Source organism: Panthera pardus, unplaced genomic scaffold (genome assembly GCF_024362965.1).
Source record: "Panthera pardus isolate Hobbes unplaced genomic scaffold, ASM2436296v1 HiC_scaffold_16, whole genome shotgun sequence".
Classification (NCBI taxonomy): Eukaryota; Metazoa; Chordata; class Mammalia; order Carnivora; family Felidae; genus Panthera; species Panthera pardus.
The window spans coordinates 6,618,055-6,636,011 of NW_026526721.1; the positions used below are offsets into that span (position 1 = coordinate 6,618,055).

The following is a 17,957-nucleotide window of genomic DNA, read 5'->3' on the forward strand; positions in this document are numbered from 1 at the left end:
CCCTCCCTTCAGAGAGTGCATTGAAAGCCTCCGACTGCTGTGTGAGAAAGGAAACGGCTCTGACTGGGCAACCCTAACTCAGAAAGGATGGAAAGTTTTATCCCAGGAGGAGGAATGTACGTGGTGACATTCACGGACTTCTACGAGCTCAGAAACCCCATGTAACTCTGAGGAAGTTTTGCCTGCTAATATTACAGAGTGACTTAAGCCCAAGGATGTACAAACTACACTTTCCAGAAAAGCAAAAACCACAACAGTGGGCAGGGTGCTCACTTCTCCTTTGTCTGCATGTGGGTTTCTGCTCACGAGGTTCCCGTTGAAGCCGGTGCTGCCCTTCTACCGGGATCCAAGAAACACACGTCTCTGGATGTTTAGTAATGAAGTCGGAAGTTTTGGTTTTCTTAGAAAACAGTCGTGGTGACCTGGTGGGGTGACACGTGGGCCAGATACGGCTGTGCCTTGGAGCGGGGCGTCTCGGGATGCTTACGTGATTGTGTACAGCAGATACATGGAATTGAGAGCCCCAGCTCCCAGCTGCGGAGGCAGAGCATGACATCGTGACCCTTTGACAAGGTAGCAAAAGGGACTGACTATTTCTCCTTTTGCTAAAGTATTTAAAAGTATGAAATGAGGGCGCCTGGGTGGCTCATTCGGTTAAGTGTCCGACTCTTGACTTCGGCTCAGGGCATGATCTCAGGCTTCGTGAGATCTCACAGCTCTATGCTGACAGTGCAGAACCTGCTTGGGATCCTCTCTCTCCTTCTCTATCTGGCCCTCCCCTGCTTGCGCACATGCTCTCTCTCTCTCTTTCTCTCTCTCTCAGAATAAATAAGCATTAAAAAAAATAAAAGTGTGACATGATAACATTAGAGAAGTAAAGTTGAAACTCCAAATCTACCACTTTAATATGACTATTTCAATTTTTTTTTAATTTTGTTTTAGAGAGAGAAAAGGGAGTGCACACATGCACGTACGTGAGTGGGGGAAGGGCAGACGGAGAGAGAGCATTTTGAGCTCCGCTCAGCGTGGAGCCTGATGTGGGGCTTGGTCCCACCACCCTGGGATCATGACCTGAGCCAAAACCAAGAGTTGGACGCTCAACCGACTGAGCCACCCAGGGGACACCCACCATAAGGGTTCTGGAGAGACTGTAGAAATCTCTGGAGCTCGAGGGGTAAGGCCATTCTCTGGACAGGAAGGACTGCAAACGGAGTGGCCTCGGCCCGTCTGGGGGACAGTGAGAGCTGGACTGTGGCAGGAGCGTGGAGGGAGGTGCTGGCAGTGGTGACGGAGGCTGAGTGGGGGGGCAAAGCTGGCGGACCTCGTGCGGAATGTGCCCTCCAGAGGCTGGATCCAGCCCGGAAGTGAGGGGATAAGGGCTCGGAACGAGGAGAGGACTGGGCTGTGGGGTGCCGCACAGGAGGCCACGCAGGGGTGAGGGTGCTCATACAATGTGGGCCTTGAACTTAGCAGGGCGGTCCTGGCTTCGGGGCCATGGACGGGGACAAAGGTCAGTGCCTGGTGGGGCGCCAGGAGTAAGGAGCTTGCACGTGCTGGCTTCCCATCCTAGCGTCGGCCTCGTGCCCCCCGAGGGTGAGGTGCTGGGTCTGGATACTCAAAAAGGGTATTTTAATTTGGGGGGGGCGTGTGGGTTAACCCCTCAGCTTGGAAGGTGGCATCCAGGCTGTGCTATTTCATTGGCATCATTAACATGCTCTCACGGCAACAGCACTTGAATACTCCCAGCATGTTATTATTCGTGCAGATTAAGTCCAGGTGACTCAACAGTCTCTGCCTTTCACCCCAAACACACGATGGAAGTGAATCTGTTTTCCTCGGTGGGCCAGTGGGCTTCACAGGGGACAGACCAGGCACCCGGCACTGCGCCACCAGACGTCGGACATCCCTCCGGCTCTGCCTGCCGCCCTGGGTGAGGCTTGTGGTCTAGGGGCTGGCATTTTCGATGGAGTCATCTTGCCTGGCCAGGTGGGGCTGAGCAAGGAGTGGAGGTGCGGGAGAATGGGGCGGGGGGGACCTGTGTTCCGAGAGCTCAAACCTGCCCAAGCGAGTGGCGGTCCCGAGCAAAAAGTGCTTTCTGATCTCCGGATGCCAACGAGCAAGTACATAGGAGGTGGGGGCGGGGCAGAATGGGGGACAGAGGCCAAGGCCGGATCTGCTTCTTCGTGTCCACACCTCTCCTCAGGCTCTTCCCCTGCCAGGAGCGAGGTGTTTTTCACACTCACCACCCAGGTGACAACATTTTGCTCAGAGCCCGTCCACACCTCTCCCACACCTTAGCCTCCAGGACGTCTACTGCCCAGACCAGGGGCTCCCAGAGTCTTTGGAAAATGAAGGTCCCGTGTGATGGCAACACATCTTAAAGATCCATAGGATTTTGGCATTTGTCGATTAAGCAAAGATTGTCAAAGAGGCGTTAGAAATTCCTAACTCTTTTAAGGAATTTGGGTTTTGTCAATCCTAAAAGCACCTACCTATTATTGAAGGACAGCCATGCACGTTCAACTTTTAGCTAATACTTGATCGGAATCGGGATCCGTAACCCCCTTGTCACAACCATGTGGCTCACCAAGGACGTGGATTACGGAAGCTTCCCGGTGAGCACACTGTGCTTGTAAATTGGACATTGGGTACGTACAGGTTTTGTCTTCCTGGGGAGCTGGTAAGGTCTGCCGGGGCACAGGGATGCTGCATGGTGGCAGGTGCCCTGTTGAGGAAGTGTGGGAAACGTAGGCATACTGTTCAGATGACACGGCAGCAGGAGCGTCTGGTGACCCAGTTGGTGGAGCGTCTGACTTCAGCTCAGGTCTCGATCTCGCGGCTCGTGGGTTCGAGCCCCGCATCGGGCTCTGTGCTGACAGCTCGGAGCCTGGAACCTGCTTTGGATTCCGTGTCTCCCTCTGTCTCTGCCCCTCCCCTGCTCACACTCACTCACTCTCTCTCTCAAAAATAAATAAACATTAAAAAAAATAATAAAAAATAAAAAAAAGACGACACAGCAGCAGAGCCAGAAGGGCCAGATTCTGGAGGCCAGGTGTTTTGGGAAAAACACGTCTGTGATGAAAACCTACACTGTGGTCACACAAGGAGAAACAGGGATTCAAGGGGCGGACGTGGGGCAAAAATAAGGCCATCCAAAGGTGTATTTCATCGAGGAAAAATAGGCAGCGCCCCGAAAATGATTAGGGCTCAAAATCTGGTTCCGGAACACAGGGATAGAGGTAAGAACTAATTGTGGCAGAACATTCCAGAACAAGAAAAGTGGAGACTCGCCTTGGTAAGCAGAGACTGGAGAGGCATGGGGGCAGATGGCACCCGAAAATAAAAGTGACAGAGGAAGGAAGAAAAAAAAAAGGAGAAAAGACTGGAGAGCGTGTTTTTATCAGGACAGTTCCACATCCAGGCCTGACAGAAGCCAGAAACAGGTTCGAACGACTTGACGTAAAAAATCCTCTTTGATGTCATGTGTCAGGAAGAGTAATGACTTCCTTAGAAAAGGCTGAACAATTACAACCAGAGTTATTTGGCTTAAAATACCCCTTTCCAAAGGGGAGAATTATTTGGTTCATTATGAATTGGAATGAAATAATTCTTTTGTTCACATGAGGTCGGGTCTTGAGTTCTTGTATCTTAGGAACCGTGAAAGCTTTGGAAATTTAGTGGCGCGCAAAGGGCCCGCCGGCCTCAGAGCCCCCTCCACCGCCATCCAGGGCTCTGGCTTTTTCAAAGTGCAAAGCACACAGTAGAGCAGGGGAGACACCTGCCAGGAAACCGTGGACCTCGGGTTTGTCCTGGCTTTGCCTGGGGACCCTGCGCCTTGCCCCCCGCTCCCGCAACCCCCACCAGACTCGATAGCCTCTGAAATCATTTGCCATTTGTGCGTCTATTCTGTTCTAGAATGCATCTCTGAACGATGCTGACAGCTCGTGGGTGTGGGGATCGGGCATTGTGGGCCCAGCCCCATCTGTGTCCCAGTCAGCCACGTGACCTTGGGCAAATTGCTTAACCTCTCTGGGACTCATTTTTCTCATCTGTGAAATGAAGTTCATAATCTTTTTTTTTACTCTCATAGATTGTTGGGAGGGCTCAGTGCTCAGTGAATGATGCAGTCCTCGGAAGGGTGAGTCCAGGGAGGACGAGCACCAGGACTTCCTCCCAAGCTCCTTCCGTGGCGTTATACGATTGGTCCAAAGGGACCCGTTCCAAAGCGAAATAGGTAGCAGGGAAACTGTGTGCAGAAATGTCACGGGTTCAATCACAGAAGGCAGGAAGTCCAGCTTCTGGTATAACGATTTGCTAGTGTCAGAATCCCCTGGAGGGATTGTCGAAACACAGATTTGGGTTTCTGATTCCGAGGTCTGGGTGAAGCTCAAGGGCTTACATTTCCAGCAAGCTCTCAGGTGCTGCTGGTGCTCCTGATCAGAGAAACATCTGGAGAACCACTGGATCATAGACCTACACTAACACTGGTTTTTCCCCTCCAGACACAAGTAATGCTTAGACCCCACTTAAAGGGAGAAGAAAAAAAATCATGGATCCTCTTTCATTTGTGAAACACTGAGTTAGTCTTTTTCTGTGAGACTATCTTTTAAAAAAAATTTTTTTTTTAATGTTTATTTATTTTTGAGACGGGGAGAGAGAGAGTGTGTGAGTAGGGAGGGGCAGAGAGAGGGAGACACAGAGTCCGAAGCAGGCTCCAGGCTCTGAGCTGTCAGCACAGAGCCGGACGCGGGGCTCGAACCCATGAACCGTGTGATCATGACCTGAGCCGAAGTTGGACGCTTCACCAGCTGAGCCACCCAGGTGCCCCTTGGTTCAGGTTAAAAAATTTCTTTTCGGGGCACCTGGGTGGCTCAGTTGGTTGGACGCCCGACTTCAGCTCAGATCATGATCTCACGGTTCGCGAGTTCTGTCTCCACATTGGGCTCGCTGCTGTCGACACAGGGTCCGCTTTGGATTCTCTGTCCATCCCCCCTCTCTACCCTCCCCCTCTTGTGCTCTCTCTCTCTCCTAGAGATAAATAAACATCTAGAACAGAAAAGGGAAATGTTTCCAGCCCAAAGTGAATTGTGAGTCTCTCTCTCTCTCGGATGGGCTCAGTGTTCTTTATTTTCATCAGGTGTCATCTGGGTGATGGGTAGAATGATTCCCTAAAACCTGGGGGCTGGCTGGGGAGGAAACAGAGCAAGAGGCCCGTGACGCCTCTCCAGGGGGCTGGGGAGAGAATCACCGAGTTAGAATAAACCGAGTGCAGAAGCGGGAGCAGCCTGCCCGCTTTAAGCAGGTCTTCGGGTCCAAATCTTGGAGCGTTTCAAGCGGCTGCCTTCTCCCTTCTGCTGGACTCTCCTTAATGAAGGGCCCCTGCAGTGGGGGGCTGCCGTCTGCCGCGCGCCCTTTCCTTTCTGACCCGATGTGCGCATCTCAGCCGCCATGTGATCCAATCTGACAGGCGATGAGACTAGTGTCCTTTCCGCCCTCGGCTCTCTCTGTATGGCTGGTGCAAAAACTCCGGCCAAGGACCAACTGACTTGCCCAGGGTCATAAAGCCCAGAAGCCCCAGCCAGGACTTCCGACCACAACTGCAGGCCTTTCCCATGTGGAGAATCTTGCAACTTGGGGGGCAATCTCCTTGGAAACCCAGAGCCGGAGAACGAGGTGGTTGGCATTCTGTACGAGGCACGGTCACTGAGGAATGAGGGCCACACGGGCGTGTGACAGACACGTGTCTTTTCCAGCTTGCAGGGACTCAGGGAACAATGCCGTGATGCCTAAACATGGACTTAGTCGAACGTGATGTTCCTACATCCCACCTCCACCCTCCCCCAAGCCATCCCCTTCGGAAATTTTAGAGTGCGGTGTTACACTCGAATATGTGGAAAAGGCTCTTAAGTCACCCACAGATGACACACGCCAAGTATTCTTTAGCTGTGGAAGGAGATGGGGGATTGCCAAAGTGGAAGGTTCTCAGGTATTTGTCTCGGTATCCTGGGAAGAATGAAATGTTTCCCCCGGAAGAAATGGCCGAGGGAGGGGGCCCCAAGCCCCCTTCTCTAGCCTTCCTGATGACGGAAGACTTGTCTCAGCCAGGTGCCGGGATGCTGTTTTGATGCCTGTCTGGATGGTCTTCTCCAGCTGCTTGCTTTGGGGAGAGGCATGGCCGAGCCAATGGGTACAGGGCCCTGAGACGCTGGTGTAGCAGGTTGAATCGTGTCCCCCCCATTCATTTCCACCCAGAACCTCACATCGAGACCTTATTTGGGGTCACCTTTAATAGGGTCTTTGCAGATACAGTTGGTGAAGTCAGGATGAGGTCATGCTGATGAGGGTGGGCCCTACGTTGAATGACTGGTGTGTCAGAAGAATAAGAGAGGTTGCATGGACACACAGGGAAGAAGGCAGGTGAGGACAGAGGCAGACACAGGCAAGGAACGCAAGGATGGCCGGCCACCACCAGAAGCTGTCAGCACTGGGAGGGGCTGGCAGGGTCCTTCCTGGAGGCTTGGGAAGGGATCACGGGCTGTGCTATCCTGATTCCGGCCTCCGGGCCTCCCTGCTGGTGGTGCTTTGTTACAGCAGCCCTAGAAAGGAGTCCAGGGGGGAAGGCCGTTTTCCAGGGGCATATGTCCGAGAGTGAGAGCGGAGAAGGAACCACGTTCCGATAAGGTGCGGAAGCGGCCAGTCCCTGTGTGCTCCCCTTATCTCCCTGATCGCTGGTTTCCTCTCTGGCTGGGCCTCCACGGAGCAGGCAGGGACTCAAGAGGAGGCTCCAAGCTGGATATAAATCTCACGTTGTGGTGTTTCCGTTCCTCTGTGTGCACAGGAGATAAGGGAGAGGGAGGAAGTGGGAGCCTGGCTTCAGCGCAGAGGAAAGTGACCAAAATGGGGCCCCGAGAAATGGGGCCCAGCGCCTTGGGTCTCCTCTGCGGACACCTGTGCTGTCACTGCTCTGTCTCTCCTCACATCCCCTCAAGCAGATGCGCTCTGAGCCGCTGTTTGCTCAGCTGAGAGATGGGCTCATGACACGAATGTGCATCCTGGCCAAGCCTGCAGGGGACACGCGAGTCCAGGCAGGCGAGAACGCTGTCACATCTGCCGAGCACCCTCACATGGGGGCTATCGGTGTCTTCTAAGTGACCCTGTGGTTTCCTTGCCAACAGATGTTGCTGTCTGCAAGTTCCCGGGGCCAAGTGCCGAGCTGGGCAGCGCCGGAAGGGTCCTCTTCTCCGGAGGGGGTGGTTCTCAGGCTGGGCGAACTTGTGCCTCAGGCAGGAGGGATTCCCACCCACGCACCCCTGCATCACGCCGTCACACCCCATGCTGCGGTGACGTGAATAGGGAGACAAATGCGGGTGACCTATCCCAACTGCACAAGTCATGCTGACCTTTCACCGCTGCTTCTAACAAGGTTTTGAGGGCTCTTTGGAGCTTTTAGGCAATGACTCTGTGCCTGATAAGATATTATCTCCTGACAAGAAGCTTCTGAGTGATGCAGCAGAGTGAGAGAACATTTTCACCATATTAGCCCCTTAGAACATTCGAGAAACCAAAGACCAACGGATTCCACTCGCCAGACTCGGACGGCGTGCGGAAGTCTTCCTCTGGGGATTCTCCTTCTCAGGCGTTGGATACTTACTGACCCCAAGATTGACTCCCGAAGGAAGGGACCTTCTGCGTTGGGTTGCAAAGAAAGGAAGTCACTTGGGGTGCCTGGGGGGCTCAGTCGGTTGAGCGTCCGAGTTCGGCTCGGGTCACGATCTCACAGTCCGTGAGTTGGAGCCCCACGTCGGGCTCTGTGCCGTCAGCTCGGAGCGTGGAGCCTGCTTCCGATTCTGTGTCTCCTTCTCTCTCTGCCCCTCCCCTGCTCTGACGGGCTCTGTCTCTCTCTCCGAAATAAATAAACATTAAAAAAAAGATTTTTTTTTTTTAAAAGAGACAAAATTTAAAAAAGAAAGAAAGGAAGTCACTCAAGGTCACAGAGCTACTCAAAATCTGAGATGATAGAATGTAAATAAAAGAACTACACTTACTGAGCACGTGCTGTGAGATGCAGCTACGTGTGAGGACCCAATGACTCGTCACCACGTCCTGCGATGGAGGTGCTCTCCCCATTTTGCAGAGGAGGGAACTGAGGCAGAGAGAGGAAACCTCACCGAGGGCCAGGCAGTGAGGCAGCCCCAGCTGCAAACACAATACCTTCCTGTCTCGGGACCCGGAGCTGGGCTGCCTGGCTGTGTGGCAGAGGCACGTGGAAGGAACGCAGGGGGCTGCCGTTAACGGTCTGGCAGCCGACCCGCTGAGTGACCCCGGCTAAAACACTTGCCCCCCTGACCCTGGGTGACTTGCCGACCTCCCAAGACTCAGTGTTTCTTCTGTAAAGTGGGTTGGTGATCCCTCTGGGGCTCATCTCCTGCTGTGAAGACTGTGCTGTGTGGAGCGCCCGCCAGATTATTCCCAAGGTCCTTTCATCCCCCGCTACAGACTGGAAATGTCACCTCTGTGTCCTCGCTGCCCGGTCCATAGTAACTCTGCCACCGTGTTGGTTCAGAGGAAGGTTGTCTTGAACAACATTTCAGCGATTCCTTTTTTTTTTTTTTTAATTTTTAAAAATGTTTATTTATTTATTTTTGAGAGAGAGAGAGAGACAGGCAGAGCATGAGTGGGGCGGGGGGGGGGGGGGGGCAGAAAGAGAGAAGGAGACACGGAATCCGAAGCAGGCTCCAGGCTCTGAGCTGTCAGCACGGAGCCCCGTGCGGGACTCGAACTCGTGAACCGTGAGATGGTGACCTGAGTCGAAGTCGGAAGCTTACCCGACTGAGCCCAGAGGCCCCTCAGCGATTCTTTAAGGAAACCACCCGTAGATCTTATCACCTTGCCTTAATCAGCAGACGAGTTTTTCTCTGGATTTATTGATTTAGTGTTTCTCCGATTTCGGTCAGCTGTGAGGATCATTAGGGTCTCGGTGTCATCATACATCTGGCCTGGCTGGTCTGGGCTGGGCCACCAGATGCTGTGACCGTTCCCAGCTCAGCAGGGAACCCCTGTGTCCTGACCACTGGGTCGGGATCAGGGGTTCCCCAGTGGAGTCTCCTTCCTGGGGACACCTCCTGCCCCTCCCCCTCCAGCCTCCTCTCCAGCATCCAGGCACCCAGCACCTGCCTTGACCTTCCCCATCGCTCTGACCACAGACTCTGTCTTCTGATGTCCTGCAGCTACTCAGCTACTCAGCCCTGCCGGTGAGTGGGGTCAGCAGGAGGCGAAGGCCCTTGAACATGACTCAGCAGCCCCAGGCTCCCCTGGGAGCAAGCAGCCTGGGTTTCAGGTCGTTATCAAATGAGGTAATTACAGGCCAGGGAAGCAATTCCTTGTGGTCTGGTTTGGGCCCCGTCTCTTCTCAGAAGGCCTCTTCCTGGTTGAGAGATTTTGGCAACCCCGAGGGCACCCTTTTCCTTTCCTTTTTGCATCCCAGTCCCATTTTTCTGGGCCTAGGAATGAACGTTGGCCCCCACCAGTGTCTATTCTGTGTCATTGAAAAATTACCAATGGACAGGTAGAGTCGCACCAGTATATACGAAGCACACTGTGTGATGGAACCTTCTGGGTCCACGAGCTATCGAGGCGAATCAGACGTCGTCTGTCTACCAAGACCTTTGGTAGAGCGGGGATACGCGTGCCCACATATATACACAATAAAATACTGGATCTGTTCTGTTGCTGCCGTAACAGTAGACCTTGGCTTCCGTGGCTTCAAACAAGACAAATGTATTCTCTACCATTCTGGAAATCCCAAGTCTAAACAGGTCTCACTGACTTAAAATCTGGTGTCAGCTGCGTGCATTCCTTTCTAGAGAAGCTGCTTTCTTGTGTTTTCCAGCTTGTTGGACTGGTGATGTTGAATGTCTTTTCGTGTGCTTGTTGGCCATCTGTGTATCTTCTTTGGAGAAATGTCTGTTCAAATCCTTTGTCCATTTTTGAAACTGGAATCTGATTTTAGCTGTAGCTGGAAGGCTGGCTGGCTGGGCTATACGGTCTCAATGTCCTTTAAAATATTTTCTTTTAAAATCTCCTTTGAGGAAAAACAGCGTGTTCCTGTAACTGGCTGGACAACGTATGCTTCGAAGAAGATGGGTCTGTATTGTGTGTAAACGGACATCCACCGTATTTCTTCTGTCTCCACGGGGAGGTGGGGCCCTTACCTATTGCTGGTTCATTGCCTCTCAGGGACACCCAAGAGACTGGGGTCTGCTTATGCCAATCTCCTTGTTGGAAATGGAGCATAAAGGAAGATTATGTCAGGCCTGGAAAGCAAGCAGCTAACGCCAGGGTGGTGGTTATCAGCACGGCATGGCCGAGGCACAGGAGGGAGGCAGGAGGCTTTGTTGTGGACCTAACTCTTGGCTTTGAGAACCATTTGTAAGAAAGCCTTCAGTCTGTTGGTTCCAACTCTTACTTCCTGAGGAGCTGCCATATTGTTTTCTACGGTGGCCGCATCACCTTATATTCCCATCAGCAATGCACGAAAGTTCCAATTTCTCCACATTCCGGCCAATACTTGTGATTGTCTGTTTGGTTTGGCTTTTTAACAATAGCCACCCTGATGGGTGTAGAGTGGTATTGCATTGTGTTTCTGATTTGCGTGTTCCTAGTGATTGTCGATGTTGAATATCTTTTCACGTGCTTGTTCGCCATCAATATATCTTCTTTGGAGAAATGTCTGTTCAAGTCCTTTGTCCGTTTTTGAGACACGTGAGGGCTATTTCTTGTCAGGAAGACTTTGGAAAAATTCTGTGGTTATTCAAAGGGATTAAAACGTATTTTAAAAGTGCACATTATGAGGATGCCTGGGTGGCTCAGTTGGTTAAGGGCCCAACTCTTGATTTTGGCTCAGGTCATGATCTCACAGTCATGAGATCGAGCCCCATGTTGGGTTCAATGCTGGGTGTGGAACCTGCTTGAGATTTTCTCTCTCTCTCTCTCTGTCTTTCTACACCACCCTGCCCCACCCCTCCCCTGCTCACACATGGCTCGCTCTCTCTCTCTCTCTCTCAAAAAAGTGCACATTAAGGTATGAGACCCTGCTAGTAGGCGAGGCTGAGCATGTGTGAGGGCAGGAGCCACATGAGAACTCTGTTCTTTCTACTCCATTTTGCTCTAAAAAATAAAGTCTGTTAAAAATGAGGGGCCATTTAAAAAGGAGATCTCCCACCACTTCAGCACCCAAATAACAAGAATATGGAGAACGCATCGTAAATCAAGGGGTAATATAAAACATATCTTTGGCGAGGTAGCGTGGACAGACAGGGCCTCATCTTCAAAGCTAGACTAGCATTATTGTTCAGCTTTCAGTGGGAGATAGCCATCTCTACTAACCGAATCAACTCTGCAGTTCAGGCCCCACATGACAGTTTGCTCGTTGGCTCGTGTATGTTTGTACGCACGCACACACGCCCTCCTGCCTGTGTTGCATGCAGAACTGGGAGCTCTGAGCGCTTCAAGTCAGCCTGTCCCCATTCACTGACTGTGGACTGCGGCATAGCTAAGGTGTTTGGTGTCATTTCTTGCAATGAAATTCACTCCCGGGCGCCCCGGGGGGCTCAGTCGGTTGAGCGTCCGACTTCGGCTCAGGTCATGGTCTCACGGTCCGTGAGTTCGAGCCCCGCTGACAGTGTGGAGCCCGCTTGGGATTCTCTCTCTCCCTGTCTCTGTTCCTCCCCTACTTGTGCCCGCTCTCTCAAAATAAATAAATAAACCTAAAAAATGGATTAAAACATATTTGAAAAGTGCACATCATGCGGATGCCTGGGTGGCTCAGTTGGCCGAGCGTCCCGCTTTTGATCCCGAGACGTTCGTTCCTCTTCGCCTCAATGAAAAGAGCTTCTCTGGGCGTGCTGAGCGTCCCGTCTCCCGCCACCCCGCCAACGACCGCCACTGCTCGGGCCCTGGGCCTTTCTGTATTCGTGGCCGCCTGTCCAGTTCGTACCCTCTGTGCCTCTGGCTGCAGATCACAGCTGCCTTCCTGACACTCTCCTGGCTTCTGGGACACCACTGCTTCTTGATCCCCTTCTTATTTCTCTGGTCATCTCTCAGGGAGGCCTGCCCTGGCCCCTGTATTGGTTAGATGACCTGCTGAAATGGGGTCCCTTAGTAACGGGACCATTTTCCAAGCTGTGGGCAGCGTTTGGATGGGGCAGCGCCCCAGGACCCGCAGTAGGGGGGAATCTCTCACCAACTCGGCCTGAGGGGCAGAACCTGGAGAGAGGAAGCATGTCCGCAAAGGAACCCAGTAGGGAGAGGCGGGAGCAGACGCCACAACACTCAGTGTGATCTCCTGACGTCCCCCCTCCCCCACAGGCCCAGAGGAGGCCGGCAGGCAGGGGGCCATCTATGCATCTCACCCGCCGGTGTCCTGGGGCAAAGAGCAGAGTGGAAAATCGTGGAGAATGAATCTGCGGGGACAAACAGAAGGCATCCGCCCGCCTCCCTACCCGTTACGGGCTGAATCGTGTCCCTGCCAGATCCATGTGGTGAAGTCCTAACCCCCAGGACCTCAGAATGTGATCTTATGTGGACACAGGGTCTTTAAAGGGGTAACTAAGGTAAAGCGAGATCACGAGGGTGGGCCCTAATTCAATCTGACTTGTGTCTTTATAAGGAGACGAGATTAAGACACAGAGGTACACAGACGGACGACCCTGCGAGGACCCGGGGAGCAGGCTGCCATCCACGAGCTAAGGAGAGGGGCCTTGGAAGAAACCAACCCCATTCACACCTCGATCTTGGACGTCCAGCCTCCAGAACCGTGAGACCAACGTCTGTTGTTTGAGCCACACGGTCTGGGTGCCTGTGATGGCAGCCGCACGCTAAGACAACACTTTCATCTGCCCCATTCCCAACGCTGTCTTCCCCTCCTTGCTTGGTTTTTCTCCTTAGTCTCTATTCCCACCTGGCAGATCCGATGTCTTATTTATCTGGTCCCTCGTCTGTCCCAAAGCGCCCTCCCTCCCGTGCCAACTCTGTAGGTGTGAGATTTTTGTCTATTTGGTTCACTGCTGAGGCCCCTTGTGACCAGATCAGCACCGAATACACAGACTGTGCTCTGTGGTGGCAAGTGTTTGTTGTTTTTTTTTTTCAAGTTTATTTATTTCTTTTTTTTGGGGGGGGGAGGGAGCAAGTGGGGGGAGGGGCAGAGAGAGAGAGGGAGAGAGAGAATCCCAAGCAGGCTCCACACTGTCTGTGCAGAGCCCCACGTGGAGTCTGATGCGGGGCTCAAACTCACGAACGGTGAGATCATGACCTGAGCCAAAACCAAGAGTCGGATGCTTAACCACCTGAGCCACCCAGGTGCCCCGGCAAGTATTTGTTGAATGAAAGGAGGTTCTCCAAATCCCTCCTTTTTAGTAATCGTTGCTGGTTTCTTCTCCTCTGCTCACCTCTTGACTGCACGTGTCCCAGACCGTGCTGGGCGCCCTTGGCCTCTGCAGACCATGCCTCCTCCAGACGGCTCCTCACTGTGAGGGGTGACACTGAGGCCCGGCGGGGTCTGGAGCCAGGGACTCCAGAGCCACGTGTCCCCTGCCTGTCCCTCGTGTGACATCGCATACGCTGACCTATCCAATCCTCTTTGCGCTGGCCTGGCCTTCTACTCAGCCGCGTGTGGGGATCTCTGAGCCAGAGTCGGGCTGAGGTGAGGGGGGAGTGAGGTGTTCTGGACGCTAACTCTGTGTCACTTGATCGCTGCCCGCTGAGCACGGGGCCATACCAAGGGAGGCTTGCGGGAGGCCTGAGAGGGATCGGAGTTGGTGACCTGAGGGTCTAACCGGTGGGGCTGAGTCAGACACAAGGGGTGACAGAGACAGAGATAGAAAGACACACAGAGACAGAGACAGAGAGAGGGTGAGAGAGAGCACACGCGTGTGAATGAAGTTTAGAAGGTGTCCCTCCCTTTCACATAGTGGGACCCGATCCTGTCTGTCACCAGGACACTGGCATTTGTGATCAACAAGTTCTGTGGGATGTTTTTCTGGAAGAAACGTGCGTCGGAGGTCCCTGTGTGCATGTACAATGTATTTCCTCAGAAGCCTTTGGGAGATTTTTGCTCATCTGAGCTGCGGCCCTCCAGGTGTCAGGACAGGGCCTGTGCTCGTGATAACTGTTTTCCAAATGTCTACACTTCCTCACGGAGAAGGTGGGGATGGACCGAGGGGCAGGCAATGGGGAGGACGGACTTGGAGCCCATCTCCCTAGGAGGCACGGTTGCTGCCCCCGTGGGAAGAGGGAAGGGTCTAGACTGGGGAGGACGTCTTGAGCAGTTGGGCGTGTTGGCTCACAGAGCTGAGGGCTGTGGTTTCATTGGCCGGGGTGCTTGGGTACGAGGGAGAAAGAGAGAAAGAGAGAGAGAGAGAGAGAGAGAGAGAGAGAGAGAGGGAGAGGGAGAATGCCTGAACTACCACAGGCAGATGGTAAAACAAAATAAAGAGGCTCCTAGCACATCCGCCCGGATCCAAGGCAGGCTGTGTGGCCGGCTCGCAGGGTTCCTCTGGGCGGTGGGAGTCCCGGGCTGTGTGCACGGGATTTGGGGACGATGGAGGCCAATCACCCATGACCACGAGAAGGAATGTGTGCAAAGGCAAGTTGCCAGGTATCATTTGTCTTGTTCTATTTGTTAGAAACTGCAGGAAAGGGCGTTAGGAGAGGAAAACGTAGAGTGCAGCGCTCTTGAGAACTCAGGGTGTCAGCGTGCAATGTCGGAAGCTTCTTCGGAGGACTCATTATCGTGCGAATCTGGAATACACCAGCCCCTGCCCCTGACTTCATTCATTCATTCATGCAATCATTGAATAAATATTTGTCAAGCACCTATGGCTGATTGAGTCCTGGGGTCAGTCACCATTCCCTTACTACACACACAGTGCCGTGCTAATTCTGCTGGAATGTTCAACACGTTTGTGGAATAACTTTATTCTAAAAAGACTTTTTTTTTTTCATCTCTTCTGTATCTTTGAAGAACTCCAAATCATCCTCAGTACTTAACTCCCACACTTTTACATGCCTTGATTTAACAAAAAAAAATCCTTGAAGCCAACCTCTGTGTATTTATGTCAAGATATGTGCAGAATTTTCTGCTGGTGCCGTAACTATCCGGGAGATGCTATCGCGGTCACGAGCGTCTGTGACCCGAGCCCCCCGCCCGGATGGGGTGGCGTGGATCGTGGGAAGCAGGAGCAGACCCGAGGGCTCGCGACTCCCGGGAAGACGCACATTCAAGAGCAGTTTGGCCAAGACCGTTTCCTCTGTTTTGGTCCATTTCCTCCCTTTGTTCAGAAAGCTTCATGTTTTCTTTGTCGACTTCCCCAGGTCTGCTGGTTCCTGGAACGAATACACCCCCATGACTGGGCTCTTCCTTCGATGCAGCCAAGGACGATGCTGTATTTTCTCTCCTCTCCAAAAAGGCACCTCTGTTTTCCAAATCTGGTGGACCAGACTGTGCTATTTACTCGCCGGCTTGTCTTTTTTTCCCCGGGGCTGCAGGCTGGAGGCTTCCAGGAGCAGAGGCCAGAATGACTGCCTCTCTTTTACAAAGGTGCTGGGGTCTCGCCCTCTTTCATTCAGAGGCAGGGCTGGTGTCTGACGCCTGAGGCGACGAGTGTTGCTATCTGACCCTCTCATTTTGGGGGAGTGGCGGGGGGGATAGAGAGAGGCCCCAAAGAGGAGAGGACAGGGGCATCAGACCATGGATCGGATGAGCTCCCAGCTCTCTGTAGCTCTCCAAATAAGCACTGATGGTCCTGCCTCGTGCCCCCCCCCCCCCTTTGGTAGAGAGGTTTTCACCCATATCTCTAGGGGCAGAAGGCCATGGGTTGGGGTCATGGTATTTAAAAGCCACTGGCTGGTAGGCGCCCGAGGGCTTGGAACCAGCAGAAAATCCCCAGGGGCTGGTCTCCCTGTCCACCCCGCCCCCCAGCCATTCCTTTCTCAGTGGATTACCATGGCCCTGACCTTGGTGGACAGTGGTGCTACGTGCCCTGCTTTAGTAACCTCCCCATCCGAGCCCCATGTACCCCCCCCTTCCCCCCCCCCCCCCCCAGCCCTGCCACGCAGCCATCGTGAGCCTCTTCCAGCTACTGGAACTGCTCTTGCTCACCTCTGGGCCATCACATGTTCTGTTCCCTCTGACAAAACACTCTCCCCTGCCCTGCTTGGCTGTGTCCTAATCTCCTAGCAGGTTTCAGCTTCCGTGGGATACTCCCAAGTATGGTCACCCTTGACCACCATAAATGGGTTAGAGTCCCGACCCCGTGCGCCCCTGTATCTCGGAATGCCCCAGGATGGCACAGGCAGGACCACGTGGGGCAGCCTCTGGGCTCAGCCACCTCCTCACCTGGTACGTCCGCTCTGCGAGGCCCAGGCCCGCGTGCTGTTTCTCTCTCCCCAGGACCTGCACGCCGGAGTCAGTTGATAACTATTGGATAAAAGAAGCCCGTGCACCCAGTGCCAGGCACGGAGCTGGGCACGGGGACACAGGGCGTAACAAGAGACCCAGGATTGGGGTCTCCTGGGGCTGGCTGAGGGAATCAGGGAGTTACCACACGGTCCCCACAGTGGTTTTACATGGGACTCTAGGGTTTTTTCGCTGTCCACAAGTGTGAGGTGTGTTCCCACAAGAAGCACCCTGTCTTTGTGGGAAGGTGGGGTTTTCTGGCTCTCGGGTCCCGAGTCAGGGTCTGCTCGAAAGGCTGGGGTTACGGAGCACCCTGGGGCCCGTCCTCTGGAAAGTAGATAGGGAAGAACAAGCACGTTGCAGATGACGGTGAACCCAAGGCGTTTTGTCACCTGGGTCTGCCCACGGCACTCCCGAGAGTTCCCCAGGGCGAGGGGCTCATTGGAGCTCCCTACTTTCAGGGACTGTCATCAACCCCTCCCCTTACTGTGATTTTGCTTTGCTTCCCATGCAATGATTGTTTCCAAAGAACATGTCAACCCGCAGTCGCACTTTTTGGTCTAAAAGCAAGAGCCCTTCATGGCCCCTCCTGCAATGGCTTCGGCAGAATGTGATAAAGAGGCCTTTGTAGCCGGTGATTAAAGTGGAGGAACTCGCCGTATTTTATAGGCAAGTCCTCTGAGCTCTGTGCAACGTCCTGGGAGAAACCTCACAATCGATTCACGTTTATATGGGCCCATTAATCTGCAAAGCATGGCATTGACTTTGGTCCATTCCAACGACCCTGCTGTCCAGGTAATAATAAGCCTTTTCGGTCTCATGTTCTTTTTCCTCCCACTTCTACTTTTTCGTAGACGGAAGAGAAAACAAGCAGAGGAATGAAACGCTCTGCACGACCCCCGCGTCAGAGCCGGTTTGGGTTTGGGCGGGCGGCATTCCAGGCTCCCGGTTCCACGTTCTGGCCGGCCGACGCCTCCCTTCGAAGCACGCGCACTCTGCAGTGGAGAAAGTCAAAGCCACGCCGGAGTCTCAGAATCTTGGACGAACTCTCAACAAGTTGCACACGCACACGCACACACACGCGCGCACCCACACGTGCCCCCACTCCCCCCGCTCGCAGGCTCATGTTGGCCCATGCTCTCAGGCCGGCAGAGGGCTTTCTGTGTGGGGAGTCAGGGCTGGGTGTGGAATTCTCTGTCGAGCACTATTTCAGGTGGTCGGGTGTTTTCTGGCCACTCGGCTGCCGCGGTGGGGTCGCCTGGCAGCCAAGGGAAGGCTTGGACCGGTAGCCCCCTTCCCCAGAAGGGCCGTTTGGCCTACACAGAGCTGGGCTGTGTTGAGCAAGCCCGGCGCCTCCCGATTCCAGAGGGCGGTGTTGCCAGCAGCGTGCTCTGTTTACAGGGGCTCCGGGAGGTTTGTGGGCGTGTGGGCAGCAGCTCTGTCCTGCCTGGAGCAGGTGTCCGGAGCCTCGATTGCGCTCCTCGATCGCAGCGCGTCTTTGACT

At 53.6% G+C, this 17,957-nt stretch overlaps 1 long non-coding RNA gene across 1 annotated transcript; it reads left to right on the forward strand.

Annotated features, from left to right (window-relative positions):
- Positions 1-3,351: 3,351 nt before the first annotated feature.
- On the forward strand, positions 3,352-13,116 carry LOC109249790 (uncharacterized). The gene is made up of 2 exons (XR_002072760.2): positions 3,352-3,443; positions 12,668-13,116. It is a non-coding gene; the product is annotated as an uncharacterized LOC109249790 (long non-coding RNA).
- The last annotated feature ends 4,841 nt before the right edge of the window (positions 13,117-17,957 follow it).